At 38.6% G+C, this 24,593-nt stretch overlaps 1 long non-coding RNA gene across 1 annotated transcript in view; it reads right to left on the bottom strand.

Annotated features, from left to right (window-relative positions):
* Positions 1-24,593, bottom strand: part of LOC139726894 (uncharacterized) — a 120,147-nt gene that overhangs the window by 12,679 nt on the left and 82,875 nt on the right. Inside the window, exon 4 of the long non-coding RNA XR_011710721.1 lies at positions 23,493-23,777. This is a non-coding gene — a long non-coding RNA (uncharacterized lncRNA). The remainder of the gene's footprint in view (positions 1-23,492; positions 23,778-24,593) is intronic.

The following is a 24,593-nucleotide window of genomic DNA, read 5'->3' as shown; positions in this document are numbered from 1 at the left end:
CGGCAACTGCGCACGTGAGGTAAAGTCAGCCGGCAATTTACATCATAAGTGACATCCACGCTTTCCCCATTTACCGCTGGTTAGACTCGCCGTACGGGATGCTGATGAAACAATGCCCAGCCACCCCAGTCCTCTGTTCATCCTATTTTGCCTCCCTTGGAGCTTTGAAATAAACCCAAAGAGAGAAGGCGAGACAGGGCGAGACTCTATTTAAGTCCCTTGATTCATAACCTCTGTGGCTAAATGTAATTGATCGGACTTGGTCGTGCCAACATCCTACCCTTTGTGCCTCCGGACCAAAGACATTCTGGCTTACAAAAGACTCGTGGCAAAAAAAAAAAGGAGAGAAAAAAGGGATACAAAATTGCTTTCATATTTTCCAATAAACCAATGTGCTTGCTTCAGTTGCTCTTTTTAGAGATATCACATAAGTACGGAGCACAGCCCAAAAGGACACCAAATTGCCCTCACTTTCCCCGATGAAACCTAGATTGAGTTTGGTTTTCTCCCGAAGAAAGTGTACAAGTTCAGTCGTAATGGGTGATAGAGAGAGGGAGCCCCACTCTTGTGACAATTGGCACACTTCGGGGTTCAAGAGTGCATCCCTTATTAATTCTATACTTCTCGATCAATAAAGCGTTCATCAGCGTGACAATGCCACTCTTAAGGGACACTGCACTATTGACACAAACTCTCTAGGAGACATTACGATTCAGGGAGAATCTCTTTTTTCTTTCTTTCATTCTTTCTCTCTCCAATGTGATGCTAAAACTTGGCATGATAGTACCATGACAAATACATACTGTAATTGATACCGCTATCATTTCACAAAATGTAAATCAGTTAGAAATGTGTCGTAAAGCTGCATTGTGATAAAAGAGGGCTTTTGGTCTTAGAGCGATTTCAGAGTTATGGTATACAAAAAATCGTTCTCAAATTTTGCAGCTGAGTAAATTTAAATGCTGAACAAATTCCTTCCTCTCAAAGTCAATTTCACATAAGCTCAATTAATGGCAGAATGTTTTCCGCAATGATTTCACATTCCCTAGACAATCTCACAGCTTTTTCAATAATTCTTCAGGGTCCTTAATTTTGTGATTCTGTAATTCACATTATTTTTATTCTTTGCTGTAAATGCAATTTATTTTTTAACAATAAATACTAATAAAACTATAAAAAGATAATTCTTCAAGGTTTACTGGAGTAGGTAATATTTCTGTCCCCTAGGAAAAATACAATTTTCCAAATTTCAACATTATCCATTCAAACTTGTAATGTAATGAAACTTTTATAAGAAAACTTAAATGGCAAAGTAATGGGCATCCTCAGCTGGCAAGGCACAAAGTGTGGAACTTACAATATAACTTTATACAAATCCCACACTAAAGTAAACAATAGTTTGACTGGCCTGCGAGTAATTTTCCTGATGTTTTAGGTAACTCTTTCCACAGCTGCTTAATCACAGCTTTCACTGGAAAGGTTTGAGTGTTCTTAAAATCATGACATTTATAACTGTCAGTGTGTACTGCCCCATCTGAATTACTCTTCTAAATTCAAGCAAGAGGAGATTCATCAATGCGTTTTACATCCTTACAGAGACATTGAGATAAACATACGTGTAATGAGAATCTTTAGCCATACACATGATTCTGACAAGATATTTATGAATGCAAGCTTTTTCATCGCCCTCCTGGCAATCAAAGCCATCAACAATCTGTACATCTGTCATGGAATGAGACTGAGACTGTTTTCATTCTTACGAAGTGTGCGTAATTTGAAACCCAACTGTACTGATGCATCACCGGAATCATGATTCAAATTATGCATTTTTGCTGTGTGTATGCAAACCGGAATCGCGGAGGGTGATTTGAATCGTAATTCCAGTCATGATTCACATTAATGACGGTCTAGAGGTGTTTTCTAATCACAATTTGCCAGAATTACGCAACGAAACAGTTCACTGAGTTGTGTGTATGGATTGACTTTGAAATCATGTTCTGGGGCAGAGTTTACAATGACCTTTCAACCGCTTAAACCGTTTTAAACCACAGAAAGATCACAATCCTCATGATTGCACCGCAGTCAAAGCATGCACTATTTACTGTACCGCTCAAGAGTGATGGATGGGAAGTTGGAGGGAAGCCACACCTCCTTTCCTGGCTCTGAAATTCAAATCAAAGAATCCATGAAGCCTTCCTCAGTCGTGTGTATGGATGATAATTTGAAGCATGATTGTAAATGTAAAATTGTAATTCAGCATTGCAATTACGTTTCTCGACTGGTGTGAAAACAGTCTAAGTAGGCTAACATGTCATGACAGAACCTATCACATTCACACATAGCCCTTAAAGGGAAATATCAAGCCATGTTCAGGTTGACCTCACACAGACAGGAAGGAATAATTTTTTACTGGAATTAGACAACAATTATTATAAGAAAGAATAATTATGGAATTTTGAAGTTTCACATGCTTTCAAGAATCAGTAATTTGTCAGTATCACACATGTAAATCAGACGCACAGGGATGATGTCATCGCTTCACATTTCTCCCTTTGTAATGTAAACATCTCTGAACTAAATTTCCCCCTTTTACTCAAGAAATAAAACAGGACTGAATGATGCCCCTTCACATCATTAGTTAAAGAGTTGCACTTATATACTTCTTTGAGGGAAGGGGATTTATTAGTCATTAAAAAAATGATTTAAAAGCAATGTCAGCAGCACTAAAAATGCCCAATTAGTGCAACATGATATCATGATCACGAGTGTTACATTGCAATCGTGTGGTATCATCATTTATACGAGCAGCAGGAGTGTCATCCATGTATCATTATCATAATAAAAGACAATAAATCATAAATTGCTGCTTGCCTAGCAGAAGGGCTCTAAGGCTTGCATGATGTAAACCTGCTAGGGCCCTTCTGCGGGGCAAGCAACAAAATATTCATTCAATATTACACAATGATAAAGAACATTGTTACTGGCATGTCATCATCATTAAAGCTAATATCAATAATACCTACATCATTATTAGTACTACCTCTAATGAATCAACTCTGATTCTTTTATGTCCGTTGTTTAAAACAGCATTGTCCGCTGATAAATTTTGCCTGTCCTGCTGACTTCTCTGAGGACGAAATTTGAGAGGCAGAACGGATATCGGACCCCCTTCAGTAGCCCAGGGAGGACATAATTGGGAACACACCAGTTGTCCTAGGCAATATAATACCCATCGATGGGGGACCGTATAACGCAACCCTAAACACACTCGCACCCTTAATTCACTCGCTAATAACCCGAGGTCCTTAATTAACCGGGCACGTTTTGGTGCATGGTTTAATAATGGGAACGTCGACCTGACAAACCAAGATGGTTCCACGTGGATGAACACATCACCTCTCATCCCCAAGGGGTCGTGATTCTTTTTTTTTTTTTTGGGGGGGGGGGGTTTGCTTCCATTCTGGTGATGTACAGATTGGACATTTTTAAAGATATAGTTCAATAAACTGCCCTTTTGCAGAGTCTCAATTACAAAAATCCACTTCATATCTTGTCAGCCAAGAATTATCTGGATACTCTTAATATAACTCTCATTGGGATAGAACCTGTTTACAAGTACAGAGTCTTGTCATAAATATACTTTCCTAGAATCTTATGTTTCTCTGATTGTTTCAGGTATCACCAGTTTATTTCAATGCCATTCAAAATTTTCAATTTTTCCATACTTAGATCAACAGTACACTGTCACTGAATAAATCTTGAGTTATGGCTGCTTCAAAGGACTACACTTTGAACAAGATAATCTTTTTTCAGTTTTTTTTTTTTTCTGGGAAGGGGAGTAAAATTCACCAATCCTTTGCAAATTAGGGCATATTTAGGTGCTTACATTTTTTTCTATAGAAAGTTGCATAGAACACTTTGACAAGAGATATATTCATAACAATTAACAATGTCTCAGCAAAGAACTGAGATGAATGGCTGATTCCTACAATTTCGGTTCAGATGATGAAATCTTTTGTTTTCTCTTTTTTTTTGGGGGGGGGGGGACGGATTGTGACATAACAAACAAACAAATATTCAGTATATCACATATGTACTGCATTTTGCCTTAAAAAAAACAACAACTTATGATAAAGAGTCATTATCATTGTCTAGCAGCTATCAACTTTTCCTTTAAAACAAAACTGTCATAATTCCACAGATGTGCATGACATGCTTGAGGAGAGAGGAAAATATGGGATCCTCCAAAGAACAGATGTCATCCTATTCTCCTCTTCCAACTTGCTGTCACACCCAGCTGTGTGAACGGCCATCATCCACTGTGTCACGGTTACCATGGATACATCACCCTCATCCTTCTCTTATTTCAATCTTCTCTCTCACAGTCATGCTCAGATAATTACCGAGATGTGGTATCCAATCCAAATCCAAGTGCTGAGGTGTCATTCCCTTTTGAATGGCTGCTCAGGTTACACTTTATAGTAACATTTGGGCAGATCCTAGAGGTGTCAAATCTTGAGCAATAAATCTTTACAAACAGATTGGATAAAATCTTGTGCACTTGGTCTCGTTGGTCACATTACACAACACCTTCGCTGTATTTTCTCTCCGACGTTTTTGCCCACGTGGAGATGTGACGTACATGGCATCATTTAGGTCTCAGTATGGCAGACGTAAGTCATTGATTCAATCATAATTTAGTATGTGATTCTTCTAATGCCACAACGAAAATGAAATGAATTCTCTAGTGACGTTAGAAATACGTGATATCATTCAGGTCATAAATCTAGAAGCTTGTCAAGTAGATTGACAAATTACATAAATTGACGACATTTCAATGCTCTTATTAGTCTTATCAAAATATCAATATTTTCTTTCATTCATATATCATCTGTCAGGATTCATTCGGAGCTTCTCCAGCTTGAATTATCACTGCCATTATCACCTGTACAAACAAAATCACAGCTGGAAAGTCACACAGGGATAATGCACTATACAGAGGGAAATGCCCGCATAAAATGGTCAAAAGCAATAAATGTTTGTGGTGAATTAACTGGATGCCACTACCAATCAAAATTCCTCACCGGCTCAATAGTGACAAGAGAAGCATCTTTTGGCATATAATATATTTTGATATAATATATCTATCTGCACATATCCCGTCTCTTATCCCACAGCTGTGAGAAGACAGACCTCCTTTCTCATACACAAGCTCTCCATTCTTTGCATGATCAGCGATGAAAGAGATGTGGGCGTGCACCATATTTTTTTTTTTTCTTCCAGTCCCTGGCTCTCCCGAGATTTTCCAAACTCAGAGAATCCCGTGCCATGGACATCATCCATTCTTGTCTGCTTCGAGTTCACCACATCTCCATACTTTACATCCCACTGCCAGTACAAACACATCTCTGGGCTTTGGCCAGCTACCAATGATTGTACTTAAAAGGTCATTCAGAGTGTTGTTGTTGTTTGTTTGTTTTTTGTGTGTGGAGACAATGGAATGATCCCCCCCCCCCCTTTCTTTTTCCTTTTTTGGTAATTACTTGCGAGATGACTTCTTGGAATCATTTTGGTGTCTAACACTTATTTCATATCAACTGCATGAAGATTAGATTATGTGGATTGTCATTCAATTAAAGGTCCTATTTATCTCTGGGAGCAGTGATTTAAAAATTTTTCAAGATATCACATTTGATGCATATGTGTAGGTCTGTTGTATCACAAAACATCCTACCATAAGATTTTTGCAATAAAGCCTGAAACATAAGGAGATATCAATATTTTTCTCATTAAACCATAACTGTAGACAGTTTAGTCTGAAAACATTTTTATTATAACTATTGTTCACATTTTGTGTTTTAACAATACTTAACATCGATTATGCGGATTCAAATCTTTACAGTGGTTGTTTCTATCCCTAACTCACATTTTAAAACTATTTCAAAGCACTAATGCTGGGTTTTTGTTTCATCTGCAAATGGTAAATTATGCCTTTAATGTTTAAGATCCTTATCAATTCCAGGCAACTGAAAAATATTCTTAGGATTGTAATTATAGTTTTGTAGCAGTAGTGGATAGATACACACAAAATAAACATACATCCAAATACGTAATTGTACACATACGTATGAGTGTGTGAGTGTAATGTACGTGTACATGGTTCCATAGGAGGCAAATCCTCTAAACTTTCATGTACCCCATGATATGAACATTAGGCACAGGAGGGCCTCCGAGCATACATTCTGATAATCACTCACATAACTCGCTGGCAGATGATTCCGAACATTTTGATCGATCGCACTTTTAAAACCATGTACGGAATGTGCCCGACCTCATCCGCAGGGCCTGTAAATAGCACGCTGTCCCTTCAATTAGTCCACCACACATTCTCAGCTGTGTGGGACTACAGACATTGGGATGCCGCCTGCTTTTTGTAGCCATTTGTTACCGAGTGATGACCTGTCCCTGATGGCTGGCGGGTTAACTCCTTGCCTCCTACTTGATTCATGCGACACATAATTCATCGCTCGATAGGCTATATCTTGGCAACTTGGCATGTAGGGGGTTAATATCTAAATCTAAAGAAGAACAGAAAAAGTAAAGATATTGAAGTTTGACAGCTAATATTTTAACCCTCTTGCTCTAAGCCAATTGACTCCGTGATTCACAGCCAGAGATGCTCTATCCTGACAGTTTGGCATTTAAAGGTAGAGAACCAATAACCATCAGCAGACTGCACTGCATTTACAGCTCCTGCCAGGGATTCACTCATTCTCCTACAATGTAGACAGAGTTTGGATCCAGGCTGGGGGATGTTAAATATGACCTGTCACCACCAAACCCCATAATGCCGCGAATATCAAATTTCTGAGTTTCATTTTGTTAAATTCTCCAGATTCTACATTTTTCAATACTGATAGGCAGGATGCCTCACTTTATATTGCAAATTTTCCAACTATGGATATTTTCCAACTATGTACCACTGTAACCTCATTCAAACGAAAACTGAAGCAATATCTTCTTAGCAGCTACATTGTACGGCACGCATAGTGTATAGTTCTTGTTGCTCTTTACATGTTACCCCTTGTCTATCCCACCTTAGTCCGGCGGGATCCTAACCATGAACACTATTTTTGATCAGTCTGCCTGTTGCGCTGTTCATGCACCTATTGTTCCACTCGGTTATCGAAATTCTCGCGCGTGACAGCTGTCGGTTACTATGGTCACACGAAATGCTTGGTTTTAGGACCCATGTTGGAATGTTACTCCTGAGCTTTCGGTATTGTTTACATTCACGACAAATCTCATTATTCCACCTTCTACTTATGTATTTATGACATACACTTACGCCATTTTCTATACTCTGCAACACACCCCTTGAATCTCTGCAGTTGTTGTTCACTGCTGCAACATGTGACCTTTCTGTTTTCTGTATTTTTATTTAGTGACATATATCTAATTGGATTTTTTGTTTTGTTTGTTTTAATCGGTTTCCCCAGATATAGTTGGTCTTAAAAAACATCCGTACTTTAAACTTCCCCTCATCTGATTACTCACGGGACCTGCGGTTGTACAAGCTAATGTTTTTACGCAGGCCCATCATATTTTTTCGCATTATGACCACAGTTTAATTCGCATGCATACAGACCTCGTGTTTATACCAAATCAAACTTCTGTACATTCTGATGAAGTCTCATCTAAATTATGTTTTGTATAATTTTCGTATTTATATACTTTATTGTGATATTATGTGAGAAATATGAAAATAAATTGAAATGAAATGAAAAAAAAAATGAAATGAAATGAAAAGAATGCCAGCCACCACATAAAAGCACACTTTTGACCCCCCCCCCCCAAAAAAAAAAAAAAATATTTGGCTGTAAAGTTTAGATACTGTACAATGTGCAGGATGCAAAAATATTTAAAGATAAGAGGTCAACTCAAATCATCATGGTTATGTAACAAGCTTAGCAATAATTTAACGGTTTCTGAGCACTCAAAGAATTCAACACATCATGAAAAGGATATAAAATTGTTTAAAAACATTAAATACGTTTTAGAAAATAGCAATATCTTTTAGTCATATAATCTCAATTTGCAGTTTCTCAGCATTTCAGCATTCTGTTTATTTTATCAAAGTATCTTTTTTTTTTATAACTTGGTATTTTCCTATAAGTCTGAAGGAACCGAGACCTAGAAATGAAGTCTTCACGTGTCAAATTACAAAATCTGCTTCATATGTAGGCCAGTGTTTCAAAGCACTGCTGACAAAAAATAATGATTTAAAATCTTGCAGATATTCCAAACTTATGACAAGACACGCTAGTCATATATCTCTTTTTCTCTTACTCTGTTCATATTTTTTGCATGTTTTTTTAGTTTGCTTTTTCTAGTACTGTAAGCAGAAAATTGAAACAACATTAGTCACTTCGACAAGCTTATTCTTTTTCTTTCTTTTTTTTTTTGGGGGGGGGGGGGAGGCGGGGGAGGGGAAGTAAGTGCCAAAACACATCACACATTGTCTCATGTCCAATTTGCTAGCGGATGTCAGAAATTTGTCAATCTGGGTTCAGAGTTGTTATGCCAACTTCTGAGGGCGTGTTTTCACAAGATCTTCCCATCAAGACTTCAGACCCTGAAACTAAGTTCCCCTTGCAGTGACATACAGATGTACAAACATCTGAGTTTCAAGAAGACCAGTGATGGACCTGATGAGCTAAATACACTGTGTAGGAATACTGAACCTCATACTGGCAAAGGAGTAGGCCTACCCTTTCAGCAAAGCCCCCTCTATTTCCAGTACAGGGGCAATCCACTTGATGGTCAAGTTTATTTTGATTATCAAAACAACATATTTTTTTTAATGCATTTTTAGTTGCTTAAAGACTGAAATGCCTCAAATATCTGGTAGTTAAGTTTCATTCATTTCATTATTATAAAAAGAATACCTTGTGAGCTGTTTGTTCAACCTTATATATAGGGCTAATTTCTGCATGAGAACCCATTTAAAGTTTTGCTAATTTATGTCACTAAAATGTGCCCATCAATAGCTACACATTTATCCCATGTGGGGAAGTCATTGCAGTGTGCAGTTTGTAAGTTTCCTACCAATGAATTGTTAAAAACATGAATTTTACCAACCTGCTCTTTGTTACAAACATCTCAAAGGCATTAAGCCAGCAAAACAAGTCTTGGAAACTCATAGTTCTCATATTTCTAACAAATAAACTGGAAAAGAGCTTGAATTCCAAAGCATCACATTGTCAATGCAAGATCCCATCTCTGGCTAAGATATGGCAGATAAAGGGAATACAGCACTCGCAAACGGGAATGGGTGACCTTCACGGCCAAAAAAGACAGCGTATTAACCTTGTTACGCATTCAGCTCACAGGCTCCCAATCCTTCCATTTCTCACACGGACGTGCGCCACATATATCGCCGGCTCCCAGTACTGGAGGCGTCAAAATGTGATTAACGCCGAGGTGTTTGTGTCAAGCACAGGGGCGCGATCGCTCGGCTGACAACGCACAGTCTGCCCCCCTGTCCAGCTCGGATGTGGGACACTGGCCTGGTAATGAGGTGATCTCTCGCCTCTTACAAGATGCGCCACTGTCTGGTCATCCCCAGGTTCCCAGGGAATTATGCTACAGTATCTCTCTATGACAAAGTGTCTTCCCTCACCCCCAACCACCATCTTGAGGTTCGATGCTGATCTGAATTGAATTTGTCACCGCTTTGACTTAAAATCCAATTTGCATTTGTGCTCTTCTGTAGTAAGATGTGATTGTGAGTGACCAATTAGAATATTGTTAGTCACAGATGATTGCTAAAGCACTTGAAAAAATAAACAAACCCTAAAATCTCTATCAAACTCAACAACTGTACCCCTCCTCTGCACAAAGGTGTTAGAAAGTAATTTTCATGATATCTGCTGATAATCACAACTTTCAAATCATGTTTGAACACTGTAATACACCTTTGGTTAAAGTGGGTTTTCACAAAAGAAAACACAAAATGAATTGCATATTCAACAGAGACACAGTTCTCTAGGTTAAAAATGGCTTCTAGCTTAAATTTTCAGATCATTTATTAGAAGTCTTACACCAATACAATCTGTAAAAAGAAAAATGGAATTTTATTGTTTCATATATCTTATTTTTAAACAAAATCATCAGATCCTGTTCTGAATGCACAGTGAATACAAGAATTTGACTATGGCGATGATGGCACACAAATCTGCAGTACAGACCTTGCTGAGGAATTTGAAACAATTACAAAAGTTCAATGAGCCAAAGTTTCTGCTGTGATCTTCATAAGATGGCTATCGAACAGCTGATACTCTTCACTTTATCGGTCGACTTCTTGACATGGTATTTCTACTCTGTCAAAGAATGATCACAGTGATTACATCTAGTTTTTACCTGTCTAAGAGCACTCTGTTCCATGGCACCTTCATTCATTGATTCACAAAATGATGTAGGAGAGTAGCAAATCTTGGCAAGTACAGTGTAACGCTCAAATCATCATTGGGCTAAACATCTACACATGTATCTATCTCACTATAATTCAAACTATCTATCTCTCTGTCTGTCTGTTGATATATCTATATATCTATCTATCAATCTATTTGTCTGTCTATCTATCTATCTATCTATCTATCTATCTATCTATCTACAATGTATCTATCTACAATGTATCTATCTACATTTTTTTTGGGGGGGGGTGGTAAAAATAGTAAAGGATTAGATTGATTCAAGGTAGGTTCTTGCTTTGAGAGATATTCCCATAAGTGAAGTTCTTATTCAGTGAGATACAAAGGAAACAAAAAAGACAGGACCAGTGGGTGGGGTCTCCTGTCTATCACAGCCCCCTCCCACCCTTGTGTGCAACATCTCGCCTCTAGGAATAACACAGATCAAAGAGGAACATCACAAGCCCTGGTATACAATGATTCCTCTGTTGGCTCGCATCCTGAGCATCATCTTCTTAGCCCTAGGACAGGCAGAGGCAGCAGTGAGAGAGAGTGATAAAACCCTCCCACCATCACCTGACCACATTTACAAATTTGGTCAAAAGGGATGACTATAATAACAGGCAAAACCCATCTGGCTCAATGTAACATTTATCAGATGCACCATTAACAAAAATTGTATTTACCGTCTGTCACAATAAAGTTGGGGAATGGGTCATCCTCAACATCTTACACCCAACATGGCTTTTGATAGGAAGATTGGACACGATGTAATATGATCACCTTTGTGGAAAGGTTTAAAGGGAAAGTTTCCTGAGACACACCATGGATCCAGCACTGTGTGTTTGACTTTAAATTGTCTGTCTTTGCTGAATCCACATAATATGCATGTATGTTTGGGGAGAATTCACCTTTTAATAGGACCCTGCCATGATATATGCAAACATATTAGCATGATTCCTGCCTGAGGTCCATTTCATGACAACAAAGATTTCTTCCTTCAAATGCTCTGCCTATGGACAGGTTTTTACGATAATAAATAAATCATTTTCTCAGTCTACTGTAAACTACCTGAAGCAATGAACAATGATGAAGTGAAATCAAAGAAATAAGACAAAGTAGTATTTCTCCCCTACACACTAAGAAATACGGGTTCATATTTGAACCCCAAAATTGTCCCTATACAACCACACTAATGGGTGCAAATTTGCACTGCAATAAGCAATTTGCACCCTTACAGGTGCAATACGCTGAATTTTGAACCTGCAGGGCTGCAAATTTGCACCCTCAGTTATGTCCTAATCAAGGGTGCAAACATGCACCATAAACATTAATACATTGCGAATTAAACATTTGGACCACAAGTACCAAGGTTTTACTTGTAAGATCAAACTTACACTCTAATGGATATGTCCGCATCTTTGTAGGTACGAATATAAATATTAAGAGATTTAATTTTCTAATTGCATAATTAAAGGTACAAATGTGCACCCCAGGGTGCTGGCATAGGGACAAATTGGGTGCAAATTTGAACCTTTATTCTTTAGTGTGTACTCTATATGTTGTATACTCAAGATCCCACTCCTTCTGCCTTCAAAAAGCTCTACAAAGAATGTACATTGTATGACTTCTCGAGGCCAAATTGAACATGGAGTGGAAGTGAACTTCAACCAGCATGGTTCAAGAGAGTTCAAGGAAAGGGAACTATTAAAAGCCACAAGGTCTTTCTTAGTATGCATGTATGCTCAAAACATTTAAAAAAAACTGAATCGATGACTTTCAGTATCAATTTCATGGAACACAGAGAACTTTTTATGAGAACATTGGAAGATGGAATGATCTTGCGCAAGGAGTGATTCTTACAGTGTATCTCTAAAATTACAAACTTTGAAAGTACAGGGAGACCCAAGAATTTGTCTCCTTTTGTTTTTTCACAGAACTAGCTCATCCAACCAATGATTACAGAGTTCATGAAACTGTACATGGCCATCTGATTCAATAAACATTTACAATGTTCAATAAATGTTATGTACAACATGCAATTACAAGTAAATGTTCTACATGGTGAAATGTGATAGCATAATATCACAAGGTCAACTGTTAATCATCATAAATATTGTAAAGATCAAGAGGTAAGCATCATATTGCTCTTTTCTACAGGTCACTCCTTGGTTTGTCTCTAAGATTGGAGTTATGAACAATAAACTATGAACATTAACCTTACCTTTTGACTATTCAGTTTCAAAACTTTTTAAATGGTTTTTAATGGTACGAATGTATTGAAGGCAAAACACAGATTTCTCATAAAGCTGCAGAAACTGTTGAATTTTACTCTTATCATGTATAAGAAATGTATGAAATGATGCTGTGAAAACACAATTTGAATTGGGTAATAACACAAATGTGAAATATCAGCCATAAAGATATGTCCAAGATATTGCAAACTATACTAAGAGCATACATGATTATGGTTGCTACATGATGCTGTATATTTGATTACTTCGATTGCAATATATTGGGCCATAGCAGCAGGCCCTAAGTTGATGTATCTCTCACGAGAGAGGGAATTACAAGCAGTTAATCTGTTTACAATAGCTACATTGTAGCAGCATGCAGTTCAATACAACTGCTAGGGAAAGATTCAATCAACATGTACAAACTAGCAATGTTCTACAAAATCACTGCTGAATGGCGAAAGGGACACTACGACTGAAATAATTTAACAAAATACTCCAAACACAACTCATTACCCTGGCAAATTGCGTCAGCCAGACAAGTTTCTTGATATGTTTATATGTAGCCCTTTTCAAAATGCTGCCAGCAAATTTCAAAAGGTAGAAAATAAAATTTGAGCCCTTCTGCACACTACATTTTAGCTCTAAGTTTGTACGATCACCTTTGACTGAGCACACCACTCACGAGAGATGTCAATCAGTCAATGTCATCATCAGTCCCATTGTGTTATAAGTATAATAATTTGTCTGTGACTGGGATGCTGATACACTCAGGTAATTTTCTGTGACAATTTTAAAATACATGTTTAGAATTGGACTAATCTGCATATCTCATGTGCTTCAGCGGTGGCAACATACTCTCTGAGTTGAAAAGCAAAAGGGAGCAAGTACAATCAAGTGATCCTCCATATAGTTTGTCCATTAGGTTTTTAACTTGTCTAGCTCTAATTAACCCCCTTCTGGCTCTCCATAAAAAAATGACATTCACAAAAATCACAAAAATCTCTACTAAATTTCATTTTCTATCAAAAAATGTAAAAAAAATATATATTAGTCATACTTATGAAGGTGTTGCTGTAACCTAGCAATGGTGAGTGATGGGGGGGGGGGGGGGAGGTGGTTGTGGTAGCTGAATTATTGACTAGAAACAAAATTTGTGTGAGTTCTGTATACAAACCAAAATGAGAATTGCAAGTTCATGACATCATCACCTACACTGCTCTGCACGATGTATGGCTGTGGCCAATATCACTATTTGGTAAAAACATGTGGAACTTCGGAATGCAACAGCTTTCATACTGTGAATCTGACTTTGATGAAACTACTACCATTTTGTTTGTCTGATTTTAATCTATTTTTATTTTCAATTAACTCAAAATATGGCACGGGATTGCTCTTTGAGTCTTCCAGAACTGTCTTCCAAAGGCTAACAATGAGATCTTTCAGATGATGCTATTCGCAAAAAAAAAAAAAAAAATAATAATTTTAAAAAAAAATGTGAAAGTCAAATGAGCGCCCTTCTAGCTCTCACACAATAGTGCAGTTGAGAGGGTGGATGGGCTATCATGGCACTCTACACAAAGAAGAGTGAAGTCCCAGTGAGTCACACTGGACAGTGTCCAGACAGAAAGAAAACACAGACAAGATACAGGAAGATAAGATTCCGTTGGTCACATCATGCTCAAGCATATGTCCAGCCAGGTGAAAGGTTCGATGGTAGTTGGGACAGCTTAACAGCTGGAGCTAAGCATATGTTTTGGTATCAATATAAAATGCAGAAGGACACACTCTGCAGATCTTTGTGGGACCTTTTTTTCCCCCCTTTCTTTTAGTATACTGTACAGTTACTGTATAAATGTTTTTGGATGTTATCAGGTATCAATGAGTGTTTGAAATACCTCTTTCACAAGTTTGGATTTCTTGGACATACAGCCCTCATTAGGGCTATGAAGTAAAATGGCACACCACATCCCAAAATGAACTAATGTCTTTACAAGCTGCATGATCTGGGCCCTGTTGCATATAAAAGGTAAGATCAAATTTAAGTTCGAAAATCAAACATACAACTGGCGTGAATCTCTGAATACTCAATTCTGATTGGCTGATACCCAACTTGTTATACATTTGATTTTCTGACTAATCATATGTCTGATTGCATCTTTTTCTGCAAAAGGGCCATAAAGAGGAGCACTGGTGTATAGTGGCAATGCATGGAGGGATAGAAATGTTTTCTCTGTTGAAAGCTATAATTCCAATTGCCTGAGATCACTCAGCTTGCTATTTTGCAAAGTAATGGCAAAATAATGGGCTCTTCTGCAAACTACACACAACCACCCGTAACCTACAAATGTTTCTTGTGCATTGCCTTGATTGATAGTCTAAGAGCACCCTTGCAAGCAAATGGCAAGTCCCTAAGTGATTGAAGTTATATCCCACATCAGAAATTAGAGTGCTGTTTGGATATTTGGGAGTGGCGGGGGATGCTATTGAAGAAGAGAAATTTCGAGGAAATGAACAGAAAACCCTGGAGAGTCAGCGAAGGAGGAAACATGTAATGGAAGGTGGAAAAAGGCTGACAAATAAACAGAGATCGGTGAAATCCAATACGTGCAAAGGGCTTCAGGCCTTCAATATCATAAACCGATGCAGCATGGTTAAAGGGGAAACCCTGAAGGGATCCTAAGAAAATAATGTTGTACATAAATGGAAACGCTAAATCAAAGAAAAGAAGAATCTTCAAAAATTTGAGAAACATTGAGCAGAGTGAGGAGAAAAAGAGCAGAAAACTTCTACCTGAAATCATCAAAACTGACAATCCATACTATGCAACACCATGAAATAATACAATGTACATGTAGTCATGTGACTGTACAAATGAATTGAAAGGCATTATTTACCAATTGCAGATGAAACAAAAACCCAGCTTAGTGCTTCAAAATAGTTCTAAAATGTGAGTTAAAGATAGAAACTACCCATGTAAAAATGTTAATCAGATTATCAATGTCAAGTAATATCGTTAACATGTGATCAACAGTTATAATAAAATCATTTCTAGAATAAACCTAGTACTTGCAGTTACAATGTTTTCTTGAGAAAATTTCCTTGTATTTTAGGCTTGACAGCAAAATTTTCATATGGTAGGATATTTTTTTTGACACAACTGACCTATACATGTGCATCAAATGTGATAACTGGAACCTTTTTTTTTTTCCAAATCACGGCTCCCAAAGGTAAACAGTACCTTTAACCTGTATCATTGTCTTCTTGAGACAGGTATGAATTAAGATAAATTGTCACTTGCCACTATTTAATGATACTAATTTTATGTTTATATTTTAGCTCACGATACGTCAAGGAACTCTTCTCTCACAATGGTGGTTCCTTTTACAAAAAAAGCGTATTAGTGCACATCTAAAATAGAAATTCCAAAAGAGGGGCAAAAGTGGGTGTTTGAGTGTGCAGGGTACCATACACTGGTTGCAATAGGTGACTCTCCCTTTAATTTGCCATGATTTATAAGGCCCTGCACTTGTCTATAATGCATTATTGGCAATACCTGCAGGATGAGGTACGGGGAAAAATGCCCCTAGTATTAAAATGCACACCTTAAAGGAAGGAAGGAAGGTGGGGGGGGGGGGGCGGAGAGAGAGAGAAAAAAAAAGAGAGAACCTGGTGTGGGTCATGATAGTGAAATGTCTGCACGTTTTAATGAAAGTTCATTTTCCTATGCATACACAGCACACACTATACAAACATACGCACACATGCTTTTTTAACTCAGAGAGTGACTGCTGATAGTTTAAAAAACACACCTTGATTTTCTAGGTCTCCTTTTACTTGTCTGCATTGTCTTCAGTTTTTGCACAGAAATCATGCTCTAATTCAGTCAGTCCCTACAATACTGAATCTTTAATAAAAAAGCCTCTGGCAAGGACTCAATGGACATACCCATCAAAATCACTAATCTTCATATTTTCAACAGTCTGTTCTTCCAAGACTATATACCAACCAGGCATGCTCGGGCCCTTATAAACAAATTTGTTGAACACATACTTCAGACATGCATACACCCACCACTAGGAATTGAGGGGAAACACCTGAAAGTGCACTGACCCTTGAAGGCACTCTACTTCTTCCTCCCCCCCCCCCCCCCCCCCCCACCCTCACCTTCCCTCAGAGGTACTTTGCATAGGGAGGACCTCCACAAAGAGGAGCGATGGACACACAATATGGGTTGCCCCACGGGCCAATAAAATCGTGGTCTCATTCTGGTCTCTGGTGAGGATGGAGACCACTTTCCTCCCTTTTTTCGCCCGATGCCCGACGAACGATGCCTCGTAATTTGCTGGCTTTTATCTCAGCTCTTGCGCAAAATTGCGAAATAAATGGGAGGAACTCTTCTTTTCTGCCTTGTCTTCTCTCTTAGCAGTGATAGATACGCTGCGGCAGGGTGCACGTCTGCCAAGGGAAGAAGCCGACAGGAAAAGAAAATTGCCGAAGATGAATTTGTGGTTGTGGACTAACTTGATGAGTACTGATTGGGATAATTGTACTCTACTGCATGAAGACAAGTATTCGAGCCCAGCGACAGCAGATCTCAACACATGGTTGCCAATTTGGGGAGCAAACTCAGTCACATGGGAAGAAAGTGCAGCACAGATTCGCACTAATGATCAAAATGCAAATGGGAAACAATGCTGTATAAACACAGATGGGTGCACAAATCAGCAAAGAGGAGAGTGGAAGAAAGAGACAAGGAGAGAGAGAAGGGGATGAGAAAGAGAGAGATATATATTCCAAGGCTTGACGAAATATATGAAAATGCAATTTCATTTTTCATACTGCACAGAGCCCTGCAGGCGATGATAAATGGTGTTGGTGTTTTGGGGCGCATCAACCCAAAGACAAGGCATTACATCTTTCACTGAAACGATGCATTTATAAAAGCGCTGGCAGATAAGTTACTCAGCATCATCAATTGCTGAAGTGCATCTCAACACTACATTTATCTATCTACTCATAAAATCCACTCTCCCATGATTACTGCAGTTTTTCAGACTCTGGCATTTTTCATTTGCTTTGGGGGGATGTACATTATAAATGAGTAACATATCACACGCAGTTTTGTCACTTTTATGTATTCCCGTTAATCTTCCCAATCACCTTCTAGAGGCGAGCCAGGATTGGCCAGGGTTATGGGGTCAGAAGACTGATATCTCTCATTCTTTTTTTCTTTACCTCAAAATGCTCTCTGCTATACACCTGCTACAATTATTGCTAATCACAACTCCCCTCAACTGGTAGCCTTTGGCTTTGGTCTTATTTCAAATGCAGAATGAATTAGTCATGTTTGCCGAAATTCATGTAATATATTAAACAGACATGCTGTCAATGATTGTGTATTGCCTGTGTTTTCCTCCTAATAAGTATAGGAAGAGCAAACTATATATTTGTTTTCCCTGGTAGATCAATATTAAAGTGTTGTTTTTTTTTTCCATGGCAGACTATCAAGCCAAATATAGCACAAAGACATATAAAGTTTTGCAAATGTACTCATATCCATATCACATAACAGTAGACACAAATCATCTGTAGTCTAGTCAATAATGACAACTAGAAATATCACTGAAGGTGAATAATACCCCCGCCCCGTGACGACAGTCTTACCCAAGGAATGATCTTTCCTTGATCTTCTGCCATTTAAATGCCGTTACCATGGCAACGCAGCTTCCGACACGTCCGAAAAATATGTCTTGCACATCTTCCCACCAAGACTATTGTGTGTGCCACATTTCATAAGCTTTTGTCAAAAACTGAGGAAGTAGTTCAATCCACAAGATCTTTCCTTGATCTTCCGCCATTAATATGCCATTACCATGGCAACGCAGCTTCCGACACGTCCAAAAAATATGTCTCGCACATCTTCCCACCAAGACCAATGTGTGTGCCACATTTCATGAGCTTCAGTCGAATACAGAGGAAGTAGTTCAATCCGCAAGATCTTTCCTTGATCTTCTGCCATTTATATGCCGTTACCATGGCAACGCAGCTTCCGACACATCCGAAAAATATGTCTTCCACATCTTCCCACCAAGATCAAGGTGTGTGCCACATTTCATAAGCTTTGGTCAAAAAACTGAGGACGTAGTTAAATCCGCAAGATCTTTCCTTGATCTTCTGCCATTAATATGCCGTTACCATGGCAACATACTTTCGGGTACTGTCAAAAAATGCGTCTTGCACATCTACAACCAAAGGCACACATCTGTACCATGTTTCATGGAAATTGGGCAAAAACTGAGGAAGTAGTTTGCAACACAAAATTTTTCATCATTTTGGCTCATAATATGTGAGCTGTTACCATGGCAACATACTTTTTGTCACTGTCAAGAAATGTGTCATGCTGACCTATATCCTAAGACAAACATTCAATATGAATTCCATGAGAATTGGAAGAACATTGATGAAGCAGTTTTGCCATGAAGCATTTTGCCCTATATTTTACCAATAACATGCCGTTACCATGGCAACACACTTTTTGCCACTGCGGAAATATGTGTCTTGCACATTAACATATTCAGATGAACATCTGTACCTAATTTCATAAAAATTGATCAAAAACTGTGGGAGGAGTTCGCAACGCAAGATTTGTACCCATTTTTGCCCATAATATGCCGTTACCATGGCAACGTACTTTTGGGTACTGTCAAAAAATATGTCTTGCACATCTACAACCCAAGGCACACATCGGTGCCAAGTTTTATGGGAATCGGTTGAAAACTGAGGAAGTAGTTCGCGACGCAAGATTTGCAACGGACCGACCGCCCGACCGCCCGACCGCCCGACCGCCCGACCGCCCGACTGCCCGACCGTCCACTGATTCCTATATACCCCCTTCAAACTTCGTTTGGCGGGGGTATAATTACAATTATTTCTAAGTACCAAATGGCTGCCTTCAGCAAGCACTGTCATAATGGGAAGGGTTGGACTGACTCCCTTGCGACTCTTTATGACCCTCTTTGACAACGTTTCAAATTCTCAAACCTTTCAGAAGCTGGACTGTTTTTCCATGCCTTTGAGCATCATCATCCAGCGCAGTCAGCAGACTAGGACAACTTCTGAAATGAGCCACCAACACAATGCTAAACAGTCTCTTTAAATCTCTGAGTACTATCACTGGACGACTTGGGCAGGCTCTGCCTCCGCAAGCCTTTCTTTTCTCTCTTATTTTATTCTTTAGCTCTACCGTACATCAGGGAAGTAGAAATCCCATCCCTGCCTGTCTGTCTACGATTTGCTTGTATACCAGATATCCACTCAGTTAACAAATCGCCGTGTCCTGCTATTCTATGAAACATGACCAGGAGGAGCATCAAACAAATGCTGTCTACCCCCTCGCCAGCGCGAGACACACGGATCTGGTACGTCCAAATAAACGCAATCTAGTGAGAAACAAACAGACGATCGGTTACGAGTCTGTGGGACAGGGGGAATGGGAATGGGGTATTAAAGAAGAGAGAGAGAGAAAGGGGGAGGGAGAGAGAGAGGGTGAAAAAGAGGAGGAGGAGACCATTTTCATCACAGGATGTTGATACCGAATGCATCTTTGTTCCAGGACGGTTTCGCTCTTTCATTCCACTTTTACACAGGCAGACAACTCACAGACTTCATCTTGCAGAAATTGAACCCTTTAAAAGGCAAATACTTAAGAATGACATCTACAACACGTACATGTACATCCTCCCTAGCCAAAAAGAAATAAAGAGCTTCCCAAAATGCCTGAACTGTGCCTTCATGAAAATAGAGGAATTTTGATGCTGTTCTAATATTGGCAGGCGTGAACCCAGCTACCAACCTATTTGTAAGAAAAGATATGACCAGGAAATGCAGCTCACCAAGAACATAACAATAGTTACAAATTTCCCAAATCTGAAAATTCATTGAAACAGATGAATTTTACATTTAACCGAAGACAAATTTCCTGCAATGGACACAAAAATCTCATGATATAGCGTGATCAGCGTAACGATCCAAGTTTCGAAATCTTCCATTTATCTAAGAATTATCGCAATTGAGAAATAAAAATGAGAAATAGCACGATAATGTGCGTCATGGTGAGTGTGTGAACGCTGGAGCAAGTAATCTCAAGATCTGTTGATCCCATCATTCAAAAAACATCATAACAGCGCACGAACAAAAGGGCAAGGGTCACCATTTACGGAGATGTCGGGCATGAAGCAGTTTGGTCCACAAATTATCGCGATCAGCGATTAGCGGGATATTTCCGTCCATCTGAGCAGGCTCTAAAATATCTCAGTATCTGGACTGCGATGGATATCCTGCAATTTTGTCTGTGTGAATGATGCTATCATTAGCAGAAAGACATCAGAAAACAATACGTGTGGAGAATGAAACAGATAAAGCTTGAAAGACATGGAAAGATGTGCACAGGCATTATCATATATGACATATTCCGAATCATTTAAAAAAAAGACGGACAGCCAAACATACTATTCAAAATAAAATAAAGAAGAGGGAGAAGGATTAGGGAGTAGACAAACGAAACAATGAATATCTTATAACGAGGGAAAAAGTCACTATCAGAGACACATGGAAATCCAATTCAACCCCATGGCAACAAAAACTGGGTTCTGAAAGCAGTCTCTTAATATCTATCCAGCTCTGGTCCTGGGCATTTATTTGTGGATCAACTGGTATTACACATGCGCCACATGCGCAGGTGGTGTGTCAACTTTAGAATGAATTCAGCATCTCAAATGCTCTCTTGGACAGAGACGAACAGAATTTGCTCTATCACGATAAAGCTAGATAAATGGATGAGTATTATTTCCGTAAATGGTGATTCTTTACTAAATCCAAGCAAAAGGGGGGGGGGCATCTGGGGGGCATTTCATGAAGCTTTTTGTCAAATATTTTGTCTGACAAACTGTGAAAAGCTACTGAAATCCTTGCATCTGATCGGCTGAGAGCACATTTGTCCGAAAAGTTGTCGGACAAAATGCTTTATGAAATGCCCCCCTGGAAAGGTAATGAATTCATTGAATTTGGAAGCATTTGTCATCAGAAAGGATTTGGTATTTTACAGTAAACTGTTTCATGCCAGAAATATAAAGCCCTATTCTTCATGGCTGCAACCTTGCACAAATTTAAAGTTAACATACCACTGCTGCACTTTGGAGCTGAATTAGCCATACATCGCTTTGCAGCAACCACAAATAATCTCGTCGGCACATTGTGCAGAATGAATTGACCCAAATCTTAGGGGATACCGCGGTGCTAAAGTGATACGCGGACAGTCAAATCAATCAAGACGCCGTCTGTGATTTCTAGCAATGCAACCATATCTGGCGTTCGCTAAACAAGACTTTGAAATGAAACTCTTTGATGATTTTCTGTTATTTCAGTGCAGTAGCCATTCTCTACTTTATCCTGTTTAATTTCACTATGCTTAGCTTATTTTAGGATACTTGTTGAGCTCCTTTCGTGTATAGTTTTGCAATTGAAGAAGATCGGATAATGTTGAATATATAAAGCATTGAAAATGAAGGGCTTAACAAATATGCTCACATGGAAAACTTACACATGCAATAAGAGCACTCTCTGATATCGCCTTCTCTACTACACACGTCATCTTCAAAGCTTCATATAAATGCATTGAAGTTATCTCTCACACACATTGCATCTTTGTATAAAGCATAACAGACAGGATATGTTAATGAGTTCAATGTTGTTGTTGTAATAAAATCAAAGAGCAGACCGAAATTCCATCCCTTACTGTACTACAAAGGATAGCATTCCAGCGTTAAGCTTACATGGTAGTATACAAAATGTGTAAAGATGACTGCTTGTCAATCAATTATCTGTGTCCTCCAACAATACCATCAACAACAACAACAGCAGCAGCAGCAACAACAATAACAAAAGGTCAAACATACATCAACTAAAGCAAGAACATATCAAAGAAACACAATAGGAACAGAAATTATATAAAAATTATAACAAAACAAAACATAAATCTATCCCTCTCACCCCAACCCCTTCCACAGGGTCTACTCATTTCATTCTGAAAATACAAATAAGTCTTTCTACAAACTTTACAGTTTACCACCAGGTATCTGTGTGTGATGGGTTAATGAATAGGCCTCTGCAGTGATACGTATTACCTACTGACAATTTATAGCCCAAGACAAAATGGGTACACAATGCACACTGGCCCGGCTCTTCTACGATTTCAGCATTATCTGATGGTAATGTATTTTGAGTGTACTGTAAACACTGTACTGAATGACAAATTCATGGCTACGAAGGGAATATGAATCTCTGTGGTACACACAGCACCAAGTGAAACAGCCCTTGGTAAACACAGGAAACTCACAGAAAACCTGTCTAGTCTGAAAGTCGCTCACAACTATAGTTGTATTTAATCTTTACATACGGCCATTTTAGAAAGCAATCCTAGTGCTTTCAAGAGACTGAGGTGTTGGTATCAAACAAGGGAAAATGACCAATTGTGGCAAACAGAAAAAAGTAGTCAATCTCCCTTTTTTGTTTCCTTTTCTACTGTGTATTACTAAAAATTTAATTTAATTCATCACAAACAATTCAGCTTCGAGTGAGTTCTTGTAAAACCTGTCATTACAGGTGCAACTTCCCTTCTGACCAGTGTGAAACAAAATGAAATCTGTGCAATGTAAAGAGGCTTCCAGCCAAAAAACAACATTCAGGTTGGGGCTAAATATGACAAAATTCATGGAATCTTTCCTACCTCTTGTTTGGAGACGTTTTCACTCTGTTCCTACACCGTCTCATCAGCCATTCGTTCCATTGCCATCGAGGATGAGGCGTGGGAGACATTTTACCAACTCAATCTCAATGACGAGAGATACATGGATGGTGGGATATGCTACTGGCAGCAAATTCAGACGATGGTCACTCCGAGTTTCTGCTGGTCGGTACTGTAATAGATGCTTCCAATTGTCCGGTCTGGTTTAAATCCGCATTGTCTAACTTTGGAGAGGCAATATCCAATGAATTATCTAATAGTTGAAACCTGGACACGGAGAGGAACAGAACAGGGTATTAAACGTTACGGGTACAGTCAGATGAAAAAATAAACATAATATATGCCTATCTATTCCATATTCAGAAATAATCTACAGAAAGACACACATTACATTTTATCAGTTTCTACAAAATCATCTTTTTTTTTTGCCAAATGTATGATCCTTTCTGTTTGATCAATCTTAAAGGAACACATGAATATCAGTACAACTGATGAAATAATATCATGAATTCCTCAAGAAATTAAACCTCTTCTGCAATGAGTAAATTGATTTACAATGTACATTATTCTACAAATGATATTAACCATATAATGTATCTACCTTTGTATTTCTCATTTCTTAATCAACATCAAAGCTGTGATGCACCTGGAAACTTAAACTCAGAAGTTCCCATTCACATCAAACAGCATCCGTCCATAAATCATCTTCAAAATAGAATGAAAACACACACATACACACACACACAAAAAAACTTGTATCACAGCTATCCATCCTCTGTACATTCACAATTTTCAAAGAAATATATGACAGCTACACTGTACAATACACAGAACAAATCATTAAAGTGCACCTCTCACAGTCTAAAGTGCATCATCACATACATAGCTCACACTTTACTCAAGTCCCTGGGTGCAAATTTCTCTCTCCAGCAGCTCACTGTAACAAAATGTATTAAATTCGCGTATGAATCATCCAAAATCTATAAACTCTCCTCATTGCTCTCAAACTTTCAGATTGACCTTGTGCTCCCATTGTTTGCCATTATTTTCCACTAAGCTCTCAAGTTCTCGCTGCGTACATAT

The sequence above is a fragment of the Diadema antillarum genome, unplaced genomic scaffold (genome assembly GCF_040938485.1).
Source record: "Diadema antillarum isolate AM-2024a unplaced genomic scaffold, OU_Dant_1.0 seq00000103_RagTag, whole genome shotgun sequence".
Taxonomy (NCBI): Eukaryota; Metazoa; Echinodermata; class Echinoidea; order Diadematoida; family Diadematidae; genus Diadema; species Diadema antillarum.
The sequence above is the reverse complement of the archived record's forward strand: the minus strand, read 5'-3'. Positions and strand labels throughout refer to the sequence as shown.